The 18,244-nt window shown below is 40.9% G+C and overlaps 1 protein-coding gene across 1 annotated transcript in view; it reads left to right on the top strand.

Annotated features, from left to right (window-relative positions):
- The window catches only part of IL12B (interleukin 12B), a 51,800-nt gene extending 40,515 nt beyond the window's left edge, over positions 1-11,285 (top strand). The window contains exon 8 of the mRNA XM_085617585.1: positions 8,199-11,285. The gene's annotated coding sequence lies outside the window, so the exon portion shown is untranslated. The remainder of the gene's footprint in view (positions 1-8,198) is intronic.
- The last annotated feature ends 6,959 nt before the right edge of the window (positions 11,286-18,244 follow it).

The raw sequence follows: 18,244 nt of genomic DNA on the forward strand, positions 1-18,244 counted from the left end.
TGTTAGATGCACACATATGCATATTATATGTGGAAGAATACCATATACCCATTACCGAGGTTCAGACCACATGTGGCCAGTCCTGACAATGAATATATGGTTCGAAAAGGACTCACCTGTAGATCACCACAAACAGGATTGTAATCCTCGACATGAAGGTCCTGCTGTGAATGGGGGTCCTGGAGAAAGGGATTCACATCGGAATCTGCCTGGAAGAAGAAGAAAGGGGTGAAAACGCACCCTAAAACCTTAGTCACCACCACCTTGAAGCAGGCCGTTGTCCGATCGTTGAAGTGTTAACTCATAATACGGATAGCGGTGCAGCTCCCCTGTACCACCCGATGGTGGCTGCCTTTCCCCGACCGCAAACCCTGCGGTCGGCAGACCGTTGGAGGTCTCAGCGGTCCAGCGACAGTCTTCGCAAAGCCGATTCGCCCAACTTGTAATATGGAGTTTGGTCCGCCGAGCTTACCGCGTTCGGACCGCCAACACCGATACGGCAGTCCATGGAACCGCCAAACTTGTAATAAGGCTCTTAATCTCCCCATGCCTACAATTCAGCGCCTTGAGACCCTCGCGGGTGATTTGCCGTGCTTTACCAATCCTGAATTTATTTATTCATATTTTCTTCCACCCTAGCATGTATCATTGGGTACAGGTCAGCCCACTTCAGTCATTGGCTTACCTGACTGTGAGTAATGGCGTTCTGCTCTTGCACAATGTGCACATCTGCAGAATACTAATCCCTTTCAATTCAAATATTTATTGGGGCAATGTGTGCTTTTACACTACAAAATTTGTAAATATAGTTTGGCTTTTAGACAAAGCTTGTTTGAGGGTCAAGGAAGTGGTAGCTCCCCCAACATTGCTAGCAGGCTGCTTGTGTGACGCATGTCAAACAAAACCATTCACAAACAAATTAAGCATTTGCAAAGTCGAAAGGTCGACAGCCAACATCAGGCCTATTGGTTTTGACACTGCTTGTTCTTTGTTAAAGTCAGGCTTTTTAATTTATATCATAGCAGAATAAAAAAATTATTTACTATTTAAGTAAATAGAATAAAAAAGGGAAAACTGAAAAGGACAATTTACAATTTATCCAGTCACCACACAGCACCCAGTTGACCTGCATCAAGGAGTTTACCTCGAAGGAGTGCTCTTGCAGAAAGAAGTCTGCAAACTCCCATTCCCAAGGTGCCTTGACTCTTCAGTGAGAACCCCAGTAGTTGCCTGCAGGGCTCATTGTGCTGAGATGATCTTGGGGAGTGTTTTTTTATGTTTAAATTAAGACTCACTCGGCAAAGCCAAGAGAGGCTACAGCAGTAAATGCTTAATAGGTTTAAGAAGAGTTGGATGCATTCTGTGACAACAGTTACATGGTTCTAGGTTATGACTCAATACATCAGTATTCCACCAAATATCGACTCAAAAATATCATCTGATCATCATATTGTCATCAAAATATAATAATTACAAAAATATAGCGGACAAAAATATCAAAGGTAAGTATTCCATTTTTACTGTTTCATGAAAATATTGAAGTTTAAAATAGTGTTGACTAGTATTTGTTTTATTATATTGTTTTATTGCATTATGGTTTCATTTAATTATTTACGTTTTTATGAAAATTTATTTGTAATTGTTTTTTTTAAATATGAAAGTAATGTATATTTTTTAAGTTCTGTTTATTGGGGGTTTAGGTAGGTAGTGGTATTTAAAATTATGTAATATTTTAAATAATTAAAGTCAATTATTATGTTTTAATTGATATGTATTTGTTTATGTTTAATTTCTTTTTTAAATGATGCAATAAATTTACATTTTTGGTTGTGGATTTTATTGGTGGATTGTGGAGGCACTCTGCTAAATAAAATGCATATACATGTATTAATTATGTAAACATTTTAAATTTTAACATAATTTTATATTTGTTAATTATAATAGAAAACTTCATTAAAGGTCATGAGGTGTACTGGGGTTTGGGTGAGTGGTGTTCTTTTTTAAGTATAGTAATTATTGCTAATTGCTTAGATTTTTAACTCTGTAATGTTTGGCATTGTTATTTTTTGTTTTCCTGCTTTATAAATTTCATTGATTTACTTTTATTTTTGGGTATGTGGAGATTAATGTTGGATTAAGTGAGTAGTCATTAAATAAATTATATAATAGTTGATATTAATCTATAAATTATGTTGATTTTTAAATAAAAAGATTTCATTTAGCCTGTATATTTTTTTAACTTATTGATGTATGTGATAAAGCAATCATTTTATATAAAATTATTATTGCATTATTAATATGGGTTGTGGGATACAATAGGGGAATGGGTTGGTTATGTTTTCTTAAACAAAATATGAAGTTATAAGTAACCAAAAACTTTAATATGTAAAATGTCAACATTGTAAATTTATTTTTGGTTTTGAAACTCATTTTTCATTATCCTCTGAGCTTTTTTTGGTTTTGATTTATGTTTTTTATGTGGGAGGTTAGGGATATTGTTTATTAAAACTAAATATGTAATAGTTTGGATAGTTTTGTAAGACCACTAATATATTTATAGCATTTTCAACTGTATTTTAATAATTGTTAAAGATTATATGTTTCTTTATTTGAAATGAGGTTTTTTAAAGTTTTATTGATATTTTCAAATAATAGTAAATATGCCCTTATATTATTTAGATGTATTAAATATGACCTCTCCAATATGTGCTCTTTCCCAAGTATTTGTTGGACTGGAGTTAGACTAGTAAATCTGCCCTCCTCCCCCAAGTATGCCCTTTCCTCAATGTGTCTTATACTGGAGTTAGGAAAGAAAATGTGACCCCTTCCCAAATGTATGCACTTTGCCCAGTGTTTGATAGATTGGAGTTTGAATATTACCCCAAAGCATGCACTTTCTTCATTTATTTAAAGGTAATACATTAATGTTTATATATTATTTTTTAAATAAAGTAATGTATTAAAAATGACCATTTATTTTAAATTATAATAATATCAATTGCAATGAAATCCATAAACCCATCAGTATAATGTTGATATTTTGGACTAAGATATTTTGACAGTTGATATTTTTGTACTTTGCATTATAAGTAGGGCTCCCGGTTTTATGGTATTTATTTTTTATCCTTTTCCGTCTGTATTTATCGATATTGTTTTGGGGCAAATTTTATCTGTATTTATCCATATTTATTTTGGGTTTTGTGGAAAAATTATCTGAAAAAAGTATATTTCCACATTTATTTTAAACGATAAATATGAACTCATGCTTGAATGACCGACAGGTTTCTGTGCTGTGAACACCCGCCGAAGAAAAATCAGAGCAGCTATATGAAAATATGCAAATTTCTGTATCACCCTTGTGCATATCTACTGCTGTTAAATCCTCTTTACTAAAATTCCTGATCTATTAATCCAAACATCTATTGGCCTGGCAGTCATGGCAGACAGTATTTAGAATTACCCAAAAAGCAACCCAATTTCCGTTCTTATCCACATTTAAAAATAAATACAGACAAGAAAATTAATGTATTCTGGCTGTATTTATCTGTAAAAATCAGTAAAAACTGAAAACAGGGAGCCTTAATTATTAGTATGTAAAATCGATATTTTGGCTGTTGGTATTTTGACAACAATATGTTATTTACCACAGTGTTTTTGTAGTTGATATTCTGTAATGCAACAGAGTGAGTGAGTGTGTGTGTGTGTGTGTGTGTGTGATAGAGTGAGTGTGAGAGTATGTGCTTGTGAGGGGGAGTGAGAGTGACTGAGAGAATGAAAGTTAGTGTGTTTGTGGGAAGAAGCAACTGAGAGTGAGAGAGCTAAAGAGTGTAAGAGCGCATAAGTGAGATTGAACTGGTAACAGAGTGGTTAACTGAGTCAATGAGTAAGAGATTGTCTGTAAACATGAATGTATTGGAGAGTGTGTGAAGGGGTGTGAAAGTGACAGAGAAAGTGAGTGTGAGTGAATGTGAGATTGCGAGTGAAAGTCAGAGTGACTGATAGTGAGTGTGAGTGAATGTGATATTAAGTAAGAGTGAGTGATGAGTATAGGTGAACCTGAGATTAGGTGTGAGTGTTTGTATATGTGTGATTGAGTGAATGTGAGTGTATGTGCAATTGAGTGAGTGTTAGTGTGTGCATGTGACAGTGTGTCTGTGTGTGTGTGTATTATGCTTGTGAGTGTGGAGCTGGACCTTGCACTCTGGAGATAATTATTGGTCAGTGGAGGAAGCCATTTCAAAATGCTGGCCCAGGCATACTGAAGGTAATTCTTTGTACAAGTGAGAGTATGTGTGGTATACGGCAGAGTGGGTATCCCTGTCAAAATGATGGCCCTGGTATACTGGAGTTAATTTTTGGCATATGAGGCAACTCTTGGCAAAATGCTAGCCCTTGCATAGTGGAGTTAATTCATGGCATAAGGGAGATTAACCATTGTATATGAGCAGTGTCAAGACCAATTTGCATATGGATGGGTTTAAACTGGAATGCCATGGTTAGCAAAAGAACTATGGATTTAGGCCAAGGTCTCTGTACTAGGGTGAATGTTTGACAATGTTCAGCATTCTGTCCATCAATTGTTCTTTTTGCATGTGTCACCCTGAGTTGGACGGGTATCCGTGCCACTGGAGTCAAGATAGCCTGGCTGATGAGGGGTGATACCCTGAAACCGGTCCTAGGATGCTTGTTTCCGGTCCAAGGAAGACCTGGCCTGGCAGTTCGTGCTGGACTGTTCCCATGGGGAGAAGGATCACGACTGATTTGCATATGGCTGGGTTCAAACTGGTATGGCACGGGGAGCAAAAAAACGATGGACATAGGCCCAGGCCTCTGTACTGGGGTGAATGTTTGACATTGTACAGCATTCTGTCCATCAATTGTTCTTTTTGCAAAATACTGACCCTGGAATACTAGATGTAATTTTTCACATGTGGGCCACACATTGTATATGATGATTCTAAACATAAGGGGATACCTTTGACTGAATATTGGCCCTGGCATACTCAAGATAATTCTTCACATTAGGAGTAGATCCATGCCATAAACATGTACGTTTACAGTTTTATATAGCACGATTGAAGCGCTTTACATGAGCACAAGTTGCATTACACATGGACACAATCATTTTGGTTTTTTAGGCATGGGGAGATGAGGTGATTTCCCCAGACTAACTGGATGTTGAGTCAACTCCAAGACTCGAACCTGGTTCCCCACTTCCAAAGTTGGCTGTCCTGGCCATTACACAATATCCTCTCCCCTCCATGGGAACACCCATGGCAAAATTCGGGCCCTGACACACTAAAGGAAATGTTTCAAATACAGATGGGGCCCGTGGAAAATATTTGAAAATAACAGTCACCTGCTGCGATTTGTAATATTTCCTTGGCACACTATTAAAATGCTGGAAATTCACTAGCTCCCTTTAAGAGTTCATGGCTTTTTAGCAAGTTAATCTGAAAACAAAGCCTAAAAATGCATTGTTTTTTAAAAAACAAATCTTGTGGGGAAACCTCTAACCCTCCGCTGACCCTTCCACTTCACTCGCTGGAATTTTGGGTAAGTATTATGCTCCATCTTTTTGTTTTTACTCCTCACACTTGCAACAGTATTTTTTCATTTGAAAGAGCAAGAGCTGAAGGTGTAAGCTTTTTAGGGGAAGGATAATACTGTGACCATGTATTATAAGGAACAAAGTACCCTCTGCCGTACTTTACAAGGATATTGCAGGTCACCCCGTAGTTCTGTGACCGTGTGAAGGCATTTGGCTTCAGAACTCTTTCCTTGTCACTGAACTCCTCGGTGACTTGCTATGTTATCATAGTGTATGGCAGATGCCACTTCGTCCCATGTATCATCACCTCTGGAAGGGTTGTACAGTGATGCAGACCCCCGACTGGCTACTATTCCCGCTGATGGTGGAATTTACAGAAGACCAGGTGTGAAAGGGTTCGGTGCATCGAGTTGTAGCATTTGGACACTGGACTCTTGGGGCAGAACGAAAAAACAAAGACGTTATCGACGTTATAAAAATAAAATAGGGACCAAAATGCGCAACAAGAGACAACAATCAACACAAAAAGCAGCAGACTGGAAATGTATTCGTTGTTGGGCACTGTATGTCAAGAATCAACCCTGCCCTTCCGGCTGGATTTAGTGTACAGCGTTTGTAAATGGGGACCTGAAATGCCCCTCCCGGCTACCAGTGTGGTTTAAGAAACACATATACAAAATGTGCTCTTGGAAATTAAGTATCAGTCACTCTGTATTGTACAGCGCTCTGATGCTTTCTAGCTTGGATCGCTCTATAAATACCAATTACATTACCTTGGTCAAGCCTCAAGTCCAGGGAGCCCCGTAAATATTCACTGCTGTCCTCTGGTTCCACCTAGCGGTATTTTAGGATGATGACATTTCAGTGTAGTATCTGCGTATATTTTTCTCAAGCAGCCTAGTAAAGAACGCCGCTAATGGAGTTATCTCAGATATCCACCGGCGCCCCTGAAATTGTTGCACTTTCGTAGTAGGCCGGGGTTTATAGGCTCATCTGGCCACCAGTCATGCGGGGGAATAATACACAGGCTTTTTGGAAAGATGGGCAAAGCAGGAAACTAACAGGGAGAGCCAGAGCCAAGCTACAGGTCTGATCTGGTATTTAATAGCCAAAGCTCGATCTGAGTCATTGACATTTAGCATCCGAGTCATGCAAAAAATGACTGAGAAACGCAGAATAGGGTCTTTAATGCACGCTTATTTCTTCAATGTGTGTGTTTCAATCTAGCAATATATATATTATAACTCTGCATCGAGTGACGTTTATTGTACTGGTTAATGTTTCCGAATATGAAGTTTAAAACATTAGTTGACCCGCAACGACGACGATGACACCACTATAGCCAGGGAGTTTCTCAAGTGAACTGTATAGAAGGCCAGGTAGGTATATTTTGAGCGACATTGTAGAGCTTTAAACCTAAACGAGTAAGGCGTTTGTGCAGCGCCTGGAGTCAACTGGATCACTTCAAGGTGCGGGGGCGTGGCTTGGTCAGTATGACTTAGTGCGGGGTGAGCTTTAGATTTCACAACAATCGCGCTGGGACATCTCTTTGAAACACATTACACGAGAAGCAGGGTACGGGGGGGGGAATAAAGGGCAGTGGGAGGAGGGACGAGTATGAATAATTAGGGGTACTTAAAACGCAATATTTCCCAAACTAATCAACGTTGTTTAAGGCCTTCAAACAAAAGACAAAAGAGAGAGTGTGTGTGTGTTGTCAATGTGGCCATATAAAAATCCCAGGTGATATCCATCAGACACCTCACATTGACTGACTGAAAGCACTTCTACCCAACTATTTTCTGAAAAATAAATTTTTGTGTGTGAGGAGTGGGCTTCTATTGGAATTCTCAAGGGCATATTATCAAGCCCATTATCGATGCTTTAGCGGCAGTTTCCTGCCGCTAAAGCGGCGATAATTTTAACGCCGTTCTTGATACTATGCCCCACTGTCTTGTGCTTCAGCTCCTTAGATCAGTGCGCTTGTGGTTGTCTCTTGTGCATTGTTGCACGCTTCCAGAGCCTCGTGCGGGCCAGCCACAGTCCATAGTCTGACTCCTTGCTGATCCTGTCCTTCAGTTTTAAAGAACAGACAGAGCATCGTCCCATGGGAAAGTACGCCCTCAGCGGTGCTGCGTCTGGCAGTTTTTGTCTTTCAGGGACTGGGCAGTGCCTTGGGTGCTTGGCCCAGTCCTCTTTTGACTCGCTAGTCCCATGGGAAAGGGGTTCGGACAGAACTTGATACTCGCCCTAGCCGCGCCGATGCCTTGGCTCTCCCTCCTGTAGGTCCTTGTAGCAGTGCCAGTCAGGGGTTTGCATGCTGCCCAGGGGTGCCAGGTTTACAGAGTGGGGAGAGTGACACAGGACTTTACAGTGCCCAGCCTGTAGAGGCCCAGCCCGGCTCATGTAGGCCCTTATCCTAACATGTGCAGCGTTCAGCTGCTCTTAGCAGTTGTAGCATCCAAGAATGGATTCCAGTGGCACTGGTTTTCAGGCCTCGTCCCAGCAGCTGCAGTGTCAGGTGCAGACCCTGCCAGTTGCAGAGATTCCCACAGAGAAGATACTATGGCCATGTGTTAGCTAAATAATGTCCTACGTCATGTATCATGCAATTGACCTCTGATGCCTTCTTTTCTGTTTCTGGCAGATGATTGACCCAGGAGACTCCAAAAAAAGGATGAAGAAAATAAAAATACAGAAGCAAAGATCTTGTGCCTGACGAAGCAACTGAACCATCACAATTCTATTCGACCCCAGCAAGGTGGTCATAACTGAAACCACAACCAGTATTCTCACCCCCTCTGTCTCATGATGTTCACCCCCACAATACGGGGCCAATACTGCCAGCAATCCATTGATCCCAAAAAAGAGAAGCGGACCTCCCAGCATTAAAGGCAGTGGTGGCAAGCAATGAGAGGCCATGGCCATGAGCAGAGTAAGAACCCCTAACATGAGACCATGGCACAGAGCAGTGCATTGACATGCAGTGACAGGCCATGGCCGCTGCAGTGTTTAACTTCCAAAGGCAATGACCCAGATCAAGGTGACGACTCTTAGAAATGTTGACCAAGACCAAGAATTTGACACCATCAACAGAGCCTGTGGATTTCAGTACTTCCTCATCCCCTACAGTGATGCCATGGCATGCAACACTTTATCAACTCCAACAAGAAACCAAAATCCAGAGCATTAGATGAATTTCCAATGAACAGTCACCCCCTGAGCAATGATGAGCCCCCAGTAAGAGACCATGACCCAGAACTAGGTATTTGCACCCAGTGGAGAAGTGTGGCTCAATGGTTAGAGCGGCAGACCCTGATGCAGAGGTCTGGCCTGGGACCAGGGTTCAATTCCCGCCTCGGTGGGTCTTGGGCTCAATTTCCTCAGACCTGTTAATTCTCGCCTCGGTGCCTATTCTAATCATGGGTGCCACTCTGGGCAATAGCTTGCTTAATCTCCACAAGAGCCCCAACAGCGCCGGGATGCCTGGCTTCACCTTGGGGGTGCCCAGGAGTGGACATTTCACAGGGAAAAGCCAGGAAGGGTTCCACAGTGGTATGAGTACAGTGCAAGGACACCTTAGGGTAACAGTGCGCTATACAAGTACAACACATTTACATTTACATTGAGGGGCCCAGAGTAGGGAGACATCCTTTACATCGCATGCCATTACAACGTGGTCGTTACAATGACCGCGTTGTTACACAGCAAACCATTACAACGCAAGTCATTACAACGACTTGCAGAAGGTGTTGGATTTAAAATCCAACACCTTCCCTACTGTTGCACAGACTGGAGTTGGAATAGTAAATTATAGTATTCCAACCTCCAGCGCCCCCTACAGCTAATCATAAATGACTTGTGTTGTAATGGTATGTGATGTAACAATGCGGTGGTTGTAACAACCGTGTTGTAATGGCATGCGATGTATCGCATGCGTTGTAACATCTCATATTCCCCAGAGTAGGAGCAAAGTAACAACCCAAATGAGAAAGTGTGACCACAATCAATTTATCAATTTACATGTGAGACCAAAGTGTAACATTATTTGTGAACAGCACACAGATAATGCTCCTATATCTTTTTCACAAGATCAATGGGGTTTCCTGGTGGTGATCTGTTTATTCCTAGTGAATTTATTTAGAGCGTTTAGTTACCCCATATGAAATCCCACCCAGTATGGTCAGTGTAGATGTTGAAAAATATTTTTTAGGAAAGAGTTGGAGTTTGCCCAGGGCAACAGATTGGAGTTAGGATCAAGATTATACAGCAGTTAAATCATTATATGTTTATACAGCAACTATGAGCATTGTTGTAAGCAATTATCAGAAATTGGGGTAATTTATTTTGAAAGCAGGCACCATACCAACTTAACAAACACAATCTGAATATATTATAATACAGTGTTAAGTGGATATCTGACCAACTCCTGGTAGCACCGACACACACACCCTGTCATTTTCTAGAAAGCCGCATCATACAACATGTTAAATGTTAAAAAACAAAACATATTATAAAATTCAATGCCGATTTAGAAAAAGCAAGAAAAGAGTTTATGCAAAGCATGTAAAATTTGAGAAACTCAAACTGAATAAATGAATGTTTCAAGTTTTAAGACAAAGTGGTAAAAATATTCACATGAACAAGAGATGACCCTTAGTCACTTTAGGTCCCAAAAACAGCCACCAAAGGCTGATCTTGCGCTTGAATGGGAAAAAGTGAGGGGCAGACTCAGTATTCTTTCACGTTGATACACTTTGGTGCTTGCAGTCTTCTGGTTCCTTCTCTGAAGGATTTCAGTAACAGCTCTAGGTGGGAGATAGACCTCCATTCCCCTACCTCCTTCTACAACAAAGAGTCCCAAAAAGTTTTCTCATGTTGGGAAAGTGACTTATGGTCTTTCCTACAGCCCTCAGTTCCACTGGACAGACTTCAAAGCACAATGTCCCTTCTTCCTTTTGTGTCCCTATAAAAACAACTCCTGAGAGTAGTTCAAGTCTCTGGATGCCGCAGGAGTCAGGATTCCTCCAGTCTTTTTTGTCCAGTAGGCAGGCAGAAGCTTTTTTTCTCCCAGATGTTTCTTCACAGGGCAAGGACTTTTCTGAGGAAGTGGCGGTGAGGTGCCAATTTTATTGTGTGCATTAGTAAATGATTGGAGAATTCCCTACACCCAATTTTGACTACTTTCTCTGAGAACTCCAGTCTCCTTTTTTAAATATTTCTGAAAAGCCCTGGTTCTGCAAAATCAATCCTTAATCGGCCATTATCATCCCCAACAAAATAGCCCTGCCCACCCACAGGCCAAGATGGTGAATAATATACTGATAAAGGTAATGACTAAGAAAGGTGTCAACCTCTAATTAGAAGCCATAATCCTAATCAATCTATCGGTCTCCATTGGGAGGCCGTGGATCAGCCTTACCAAAATATCTTGATCCAGAAACAAGACATTCCAGCATCCATCTCTCATCAACAGCCCACATGAGTCGCTGTAGTCACAGAGGGCCAAACTTTGATTCCATCATTCCTTTCCACTGTGCCTCCATCATGGTCCATGCCACCATCTGCCTAAATCTAGTTGACGGATCACGAATAAATGACATCATTTTCACGTAAAAGCTATATTTTTAAAGTATCAAATATTTTATTTCTAATATATTCTAATATGTATTTAATAATATTTAATGTACAAATGTTGCCAAAGAAAAAATAAAATATATATCAAACATTTACATTTGATTTGTGGGATCAAGCATTTTGTTGCACTATCAGAACTATGGCTGTGTGGATGGAGTGGCAGCCAGAGGTTGAAACATGTAGCTTGATTTAAGGTTGGCGGTAATGGGAAAGCCTTTAACATCTGAGAGGAGTGCTAAATCCAGGGAAGTATCTACAGCTCAGTGGTGAGCATCCGACCGTCAGTGATCCCACCCTGTCAATATGACATTTAACACATGATGCTACAGTATGACCGCTGCTAAGTAAACGGTGGTGGGAACACCATTACAATACTTCTACAAAGAGACATCCCCCATGTGATGTACATCTCACTCTCAGATACGCATTCAAAAAGGTGGGGCATAACTCTGCTCAAGTAATGAAGGAATTCAACCTGCCATTGTGGCATAGAGAAGATCACAAGTAAACAATAGGACTACTCAGCATTATACAAAATTAGTCTTTGTAGGTAGAGATATAAGCAGTGGCGGCTGGCACAGGTAAGAACGGTGAGCAGTGGGGTGGGGCAACAGGGAAGTCGACAGACGATGGGACAGAAAAAAAAAGAAAAAAAATAATAAAACTACTTACCTTGCGCTCGCCGCATCGCCGAGTTCTGGAAGTTGAATTCTTGTAACTCTATGGGAGTAATGTGCCTTATACCGTTATAAGCAGTGGAAATGTGTGCCCTTCATGGAATCTGAAGAATAGGAAATACTAACTGAGGAACCCACAAGCCATGCAACAGCACAACAGTGCAGACTTACCTGACGGTGGATGCACTAGTCATAAATACACTCATGAAGAGAATCCTTGTATCACTGCTGTTCAAATGTTGATACGTAAAATTGATGTGACATCTAATGTCATTGTGTACTGGTTGCAGTACAGCTAGCTTTCAGATTGGGGTTGGCACATTGCCTAAGAGGCTGATTTAGACTTTGGCTGTCAGAGATAAGTCGTCGATTTGGCAGAGTACTTTAAACACGCCACACCGAGAATCCTTCACCCCCCAAAATTAGAATTTTTCCGTCAGTTCCTGACAACTCTAAACATTGGCAGGAACCGCTGTCACTGTGGTTCCTGACAATTAATTAATTAAAAGTTTGCCAGATCGTGAAATCAAAAAGATGGTACCATCCGTCAAACTTATAACATGCTTTTGTTTTTCAAAACTTAAAACCCAAAGTAGGATTTTGTCTTTCAAAAAAAGAAAAAACGGATGACCCTGTTCTCCATATGTTGTGGAGGTCATTAACATGTCTTTACTGTCCCTTACTTCCACGCTTTTCGCATCGGTAAGGGAGAGTAAAATCTGTCCATTTGACCTCCGACTCTAAATTGGGCGGGCGGTCAGTGACAGAGATGGAGTAGTCTCCATCGCAGGCATAATACAGATCTATATATCAGACAACGGGACCTTCAGTTTGACAGAAAAGGTACTCCGTTGCGACGAAGTACCCTCTCCACCAAACTCTAAATCATCCCGTAAGTCCTTAGTGTAAAGGGATCTAGAAAAACGATCTCTGTATCTCTAGAAAAATCTAGGGAACGTGTCAATGAGACATAAAGTATAGTGATTTTGGGAGACGTCAGAGATACATGTTGGAAACATAAGTGCCAAAATCGGTTTTATGATAGTTACGATTTTACTTACTGAGTTTTCCTCTGTTTACGCTAGAATTTGCTTGTGCATGGATTCCATACACCACGTCAACATAGATTTTGTAGCAGATCATTAGTGACATTAAATCTTGCCAATCTTCTTTTCCAGTATTTTCTATAGGCATCAGGATACATTTGAAAAAAACGTTATAGTTATAAATTACTGCACTGTTACTTGCCATAATTCATTTAGCAATAGAGGCTGAAGAAATAAAATCAGTTATGCCATGTGCCAATTTATGGATTGTTTTTATGAACAGCATTTAAACCTCTGGTTGAGTGAAGAATGCCAGTAACTGAAATGTATCATATTTAAGACCCTTCTGTGTTTTATTTGTGTATTCTATTTATGAATTGTATTGTGGATTCTTTACTTTTACTTGTTACATTTTAATGCAAAGTCCAAACCTGGTTTGGAAGAGCTTCGCGTGCAAGGCTTGGTAAACTTTAGAGATTGCAGCAGTCACCATTTCCCAGGCCGTGTCTCAATTTCCCGCCTTTTTGCATGCACCCCTGTGTACTAAAACGTGCAGATGCATCATGGTGAAGTGGATGGGATGTAACAAAGAGCAGAAAAAGAGGGGGAGGGGCAAGTCCTTCAGAAAGCATAAGCACACCCACTTGCGTTTAGGATATTGTGGAAGGACTTACTGGTTGAGCCACCAAAGTTTCCTTCCCTGGAATAGGTGGTAATACAACAAATGCAAAATAAATTGGCAGGGAATTTTGCACAGAGGTTGGTAGGCAGCACACACAGCTTACATGCTAATGTTGGGTTGGTGCTTCTGATTCCAGTGTGATTGTTCGTTTTTTGAGCTGCATGGTTGCATTGAATTGGCAGCTTCATTTTGCAGCTGGTGACGTCATCACTTGAGACGTCCATGTACTTGTTGAATGAGGATGTCTGGAAATGGTGCCTGTGAAATCCCACGTAACAATCCAAGATACTCAGAAATGACAGAGTAGGTCAGATTGGCAACATTGACAGAACAAACAAGTACCAGTGTCACGATCTTCATTTCTACTTTGATTACAGTGCCTCTTGTAGGTTCTTGGTGAATTTAAAGTAGGCTTCCTATTCAAGGCGATACATGTTTAAGACTGGGTTTGCAGACCTGTCCATGAATTGTACACTTCTGCAATATACCGTGGGGCTGCACCTGTGCGCCCTTCCCTTCCTCTTGCGTGCTTGTGTTATCTCTCTGTTAAGTGCAGTAATATTTACAATGGACTAGGGTGACCATGACCTACACGTGATGCTACACACAAATTGCATTAGTATTAGTGACAACAGAAACATCCCTTCACTGTCTTTGTCAAGCCAACCATATACTTACATTGGGGTATTCTATCTGCAAGAAGCGATACAACTTCAATACAAGCTCACAAACAGGACACACACAACAATGTGAAACATTGTCGACTTCTGACCCGGGACAAATATCGTCTGGTAAAAATGAGCCAAATCTCTTTGATGCGACTGATGTATTAATATGAAATTCCACGACAGACATTTCCTACAGTAGAAACACCATTAAACAATGTGTTGTCAATAGAATCGCCCAAACCTGTTTGACGCCACAGTAGTACCTTCCATTTTTGGCTGATTATGACGGATGAAAAGCTATACTCCACCGGCTATAGGCTTCCTGATAGACTGAACCTTAGCAAATACTATACCCTGAGTGAATTTCTAGGGCTTCCATTTTCTCAATGTTACATTACATTATGGGAAATATTTGTCAACAGAGATAGGCATATTTGATATATATCTGAAAGATCTATTGATCATTGCAAACTGATTGGCAGGCCACCACTACGGTCTCCTTTGGTAATGTGGGGGATTGATAAATGCTGGGGATCCCATGTTTCAGAACCAAAATGTGGGAAGAATATAAGGGAACAGGGGGAGAGTTTGGGGGAGTAATTGAAAAATGAAAATATAAACAGTTTATCTATACAGTTCTTTCTATAATTATTGTTACTTCTCAAGTATATTGTAAGCAATATGAACATGTGAATGTTTTTAGTAACCTAGTTATAAAACTCGGATACAAACATTAATTCTGGATCAAAACAAGATAATAGAACCAAAAGAGGAACCAATAAGACGTGTCCTAACATACAACAAGGAGGCTGAAGACATCAGATGAATATTTCAAAAGCTTTGGAACATAATCAAAAAATACATTGACATTGGTCACTGGCAGGTGCAAAACTAATATCACATATAGAAGAGTCCCCTTCCTAAAGGATAAACTGATCAGAAGCCACTTTACCATTGAAATAAAACAAACTTGTCTGGAAAACCCACAGAAAGGTTTTACACAAGGTGCAGGACTTGCAAAGCATACACTATTGCGAAACACATGAAGGGGTCCAAGGACAAAGATGGTAAAACACTGACAATCAACAAAAGAACTACATGTGGATCTCAGTATGTGATCTACGTTTTGTAATGCCCTGTGGATTAAGATATGTGGGGAGCACCACTTGCCCCTTGATAAAGCGAGTATATTGTATACACCTAAGGTTTGTTCAACATAAAGATCCAAAATATGCACTTGCCAAACATTACAACAAAATACACACGGAGCAAACATTGAGTTACTATAGGATTGATATGGGTGCTAAAAACGAAATAGGAAGAAATCAGACATTACTTTTTCAACAACTAGAATCAAAATATATTATAGGGTTATGGATAAGACAGCCATATGATCTCAGCAATGATGAGAAACTCTGCATCCACTTATGAAGCAACAAGGAATTATAAAATAAAAATATATTATTGAAAATGAGATACAAGAAGTTAACAAGATCACAGTCTGTGGGACTAGACAAAGCTGCCAAGTACAACAACTAAGAAATATAGGTTGAGATGATCGCAATCGGCTATTAATACATTATGTTCCATGGATTATTGATTATGACAGATCATTTGGGACCAAATTGTATTGTAATTGCATTTATTTAGCGCTTACTACCCCTGACGAGGCGGCAAAGCACTTTTTCAAAGAGTTTCACGCTATTCCAGAACCCAAAAAGGATTATTGGTGAATTATTATTGTGAAATATGAGATTAATTTGAGCAGTGGATAATTTAATCTGTTATTTGGATTTAGAAGGATAGTGAAGGGACAGAAGAGGAAAAGGTTTGCAGTTATATAGCGCTTGCTACCACTGATGAGGTGTTGAAGCACTCTTTGGCGAGTAGCGGAATGTGTAACTTGAACAATGTGCCACTTAGGCTACAAGATGAAGTGATAGTAGACTACTCCATCACTCATTGGGAAAAATAGGATGATAAATGATTGAGAAACGTTACATTGCCACTTAAGCAATGAGTTTGAAATAACTAGAGAGACAGTCAGTTCTCTTTTGGAGACACAAGAAGTATGAGATGCAGCAACTGATCTTCATATTCCCTACAATATACTTGAGAAGTGTAGGAAGCTGGCTCTGTATATACTATACCAAAATGAGGTATAGTGTGCACAGAGTCCAGTGGAACCCCAAAGGTAGGCAGAGGTAAAAGTAGATAGCACCTTACTCTCTATTTGTGGTAGTGTGGGCGAGCAGTAAGGCTTTATCAGAGGGTAGTGTTAAGCATTTTTTGTACACACTCAATCAGCAAATGATGTCACACACTCAAAGACTGAACTCAGACCAATTTGATTTGTATAAAAATATTATTTAGTTATATTTATTTCCTAGAACCAAGCAAGCCTGGTGCAGGTCAGTGAAATAATAATTTGCAAAAACTTATGCGGTGATTTACAGTTGAATGCAGGTTCAAATGCAGTGGGTTGAATTACAGGTAAGTCAACCGTTAGAAATTACTTTTCAGTTACTTTACAGATTACTGTGCACGTTACTTTTTAGACTACTTTTCAAGTTACTTTTGCTAATCAGTGTGAAATGCTTAGATATCACACTGAGACATTTCTTAGACAAAAGGTAAGTAATTCACTTTTAGTACAATTGCAGTTTTTCAATGCTTCTTACAAACCAACTTCACACTTAGAAGAATTTTCAAGGAAAAGCAGTCAATGCAATCCTATGGAAGGAAATGAAGTTAACGGTTTGCAGGTAAGTACTTATTTGTGGGAGTTGGTATCACCGGGGAGACCTCCTCATGGTGTTGGGCCCTCGAACTCGGGCCATGGGAGTAGGGTGCAGAGTGGTGCAGACTTGTGGATTTGGCTGGAGCCAGAGTCTGTGGGTGAGCAAATCCAGTGTCAAGGGAGACAAAATCTTGGCTTTGGAAGCAGGGCAGGTCCTTCAGGTTCTTGAGGGATTTCGATGGAGCAGGTTCGAGATGCGGACAGGCCAGTAGGGCTGGGGCCAAGTCAGTGGGCGTCCTCCTCTTCTTAGTTCAGCACGGCTTCTTCGGTCCTTCTTCTTTTGGTCGGTTCTTGTCTGAGGAGGCAAGGTTCAGGGTTGCTCCAAAATACTACATTTATGGGTGTTACAGGTAAGTAAAGGTCGGGACCAATAGGTCCCTTCCTTGAGGTGGGTACGCCCCCTATTATGCCACCCTCTAGTGGGAGGGGGGCATATTCCACTCTCTGGTAGGCTGGGTCCCCCCATCTGCAAGATGGCAGATACTGAGAGTTGTGCTTCACCTCGCCTCCCCCACCTGAAGGGTGGGGTTGGCAAAGGTGGGCACACCTCCCTTCCTCACTTGGTTTTTCCGCCGATTCTCTTGCCCAAAATGGGGGGTAGAACCGGTGGGGGCCAGCTTCTGGAAGAAGCAAATGGCTGGGGTAGCTCACAAAAGTGGCAAGCCTTTGAAGCTTTTGTTGACCCTGCCCATCCTGGGGGAGGAGGCTTGGCACCTCGTCCCAGGATGTGCATTGTTTCAGACCCCGAGAACAGCAGAAACATGTCTGGTAGTGGCAGCTAGTGAGCAGCCACTGAGCCAGGACACTAGAGTTAGGTCATTTTTCAGGGGGCATCTCTAAGATGCCCTCTGAGTTCATTGTTCATTAAATCCCACACTGGCATCAGTGTGGGTTTAATGTGCTGAGAAGTTTGATACCAAACTTCCCAGTTTTCAGTAAAGCCATTATGGCGCTGTGGAGTTCATAATGACAAACTACCAGCACCACATACTCTTAAAGGCATGACTGCACTCACAATGTCTAAGAATCGGTTTAGACACTGTAGGGGTACAGGTCTCATGTACCTGTACCCTCACCGTTGGTATAGTGCACTCAGCTAGAGAGGTGGCTGACCTATGCCAGGGCAGTGGGTTGTAGGCATGGTACACAGGGATGTGTTTCTAGATACATAAAATGTGGGGCG

Source organism: Triturus cristatus, chromosome 7, assembly GCF_964204655.1.
Source record: "Triturus cristatus chromosome 7, aTriCri1.1, whole genome shotgun sequence".
NCBI lineage: Eukaryota > Metazoa > Chordata > Amphibia > Caudata > Salamandridae > Triturus > Triturus cristatus.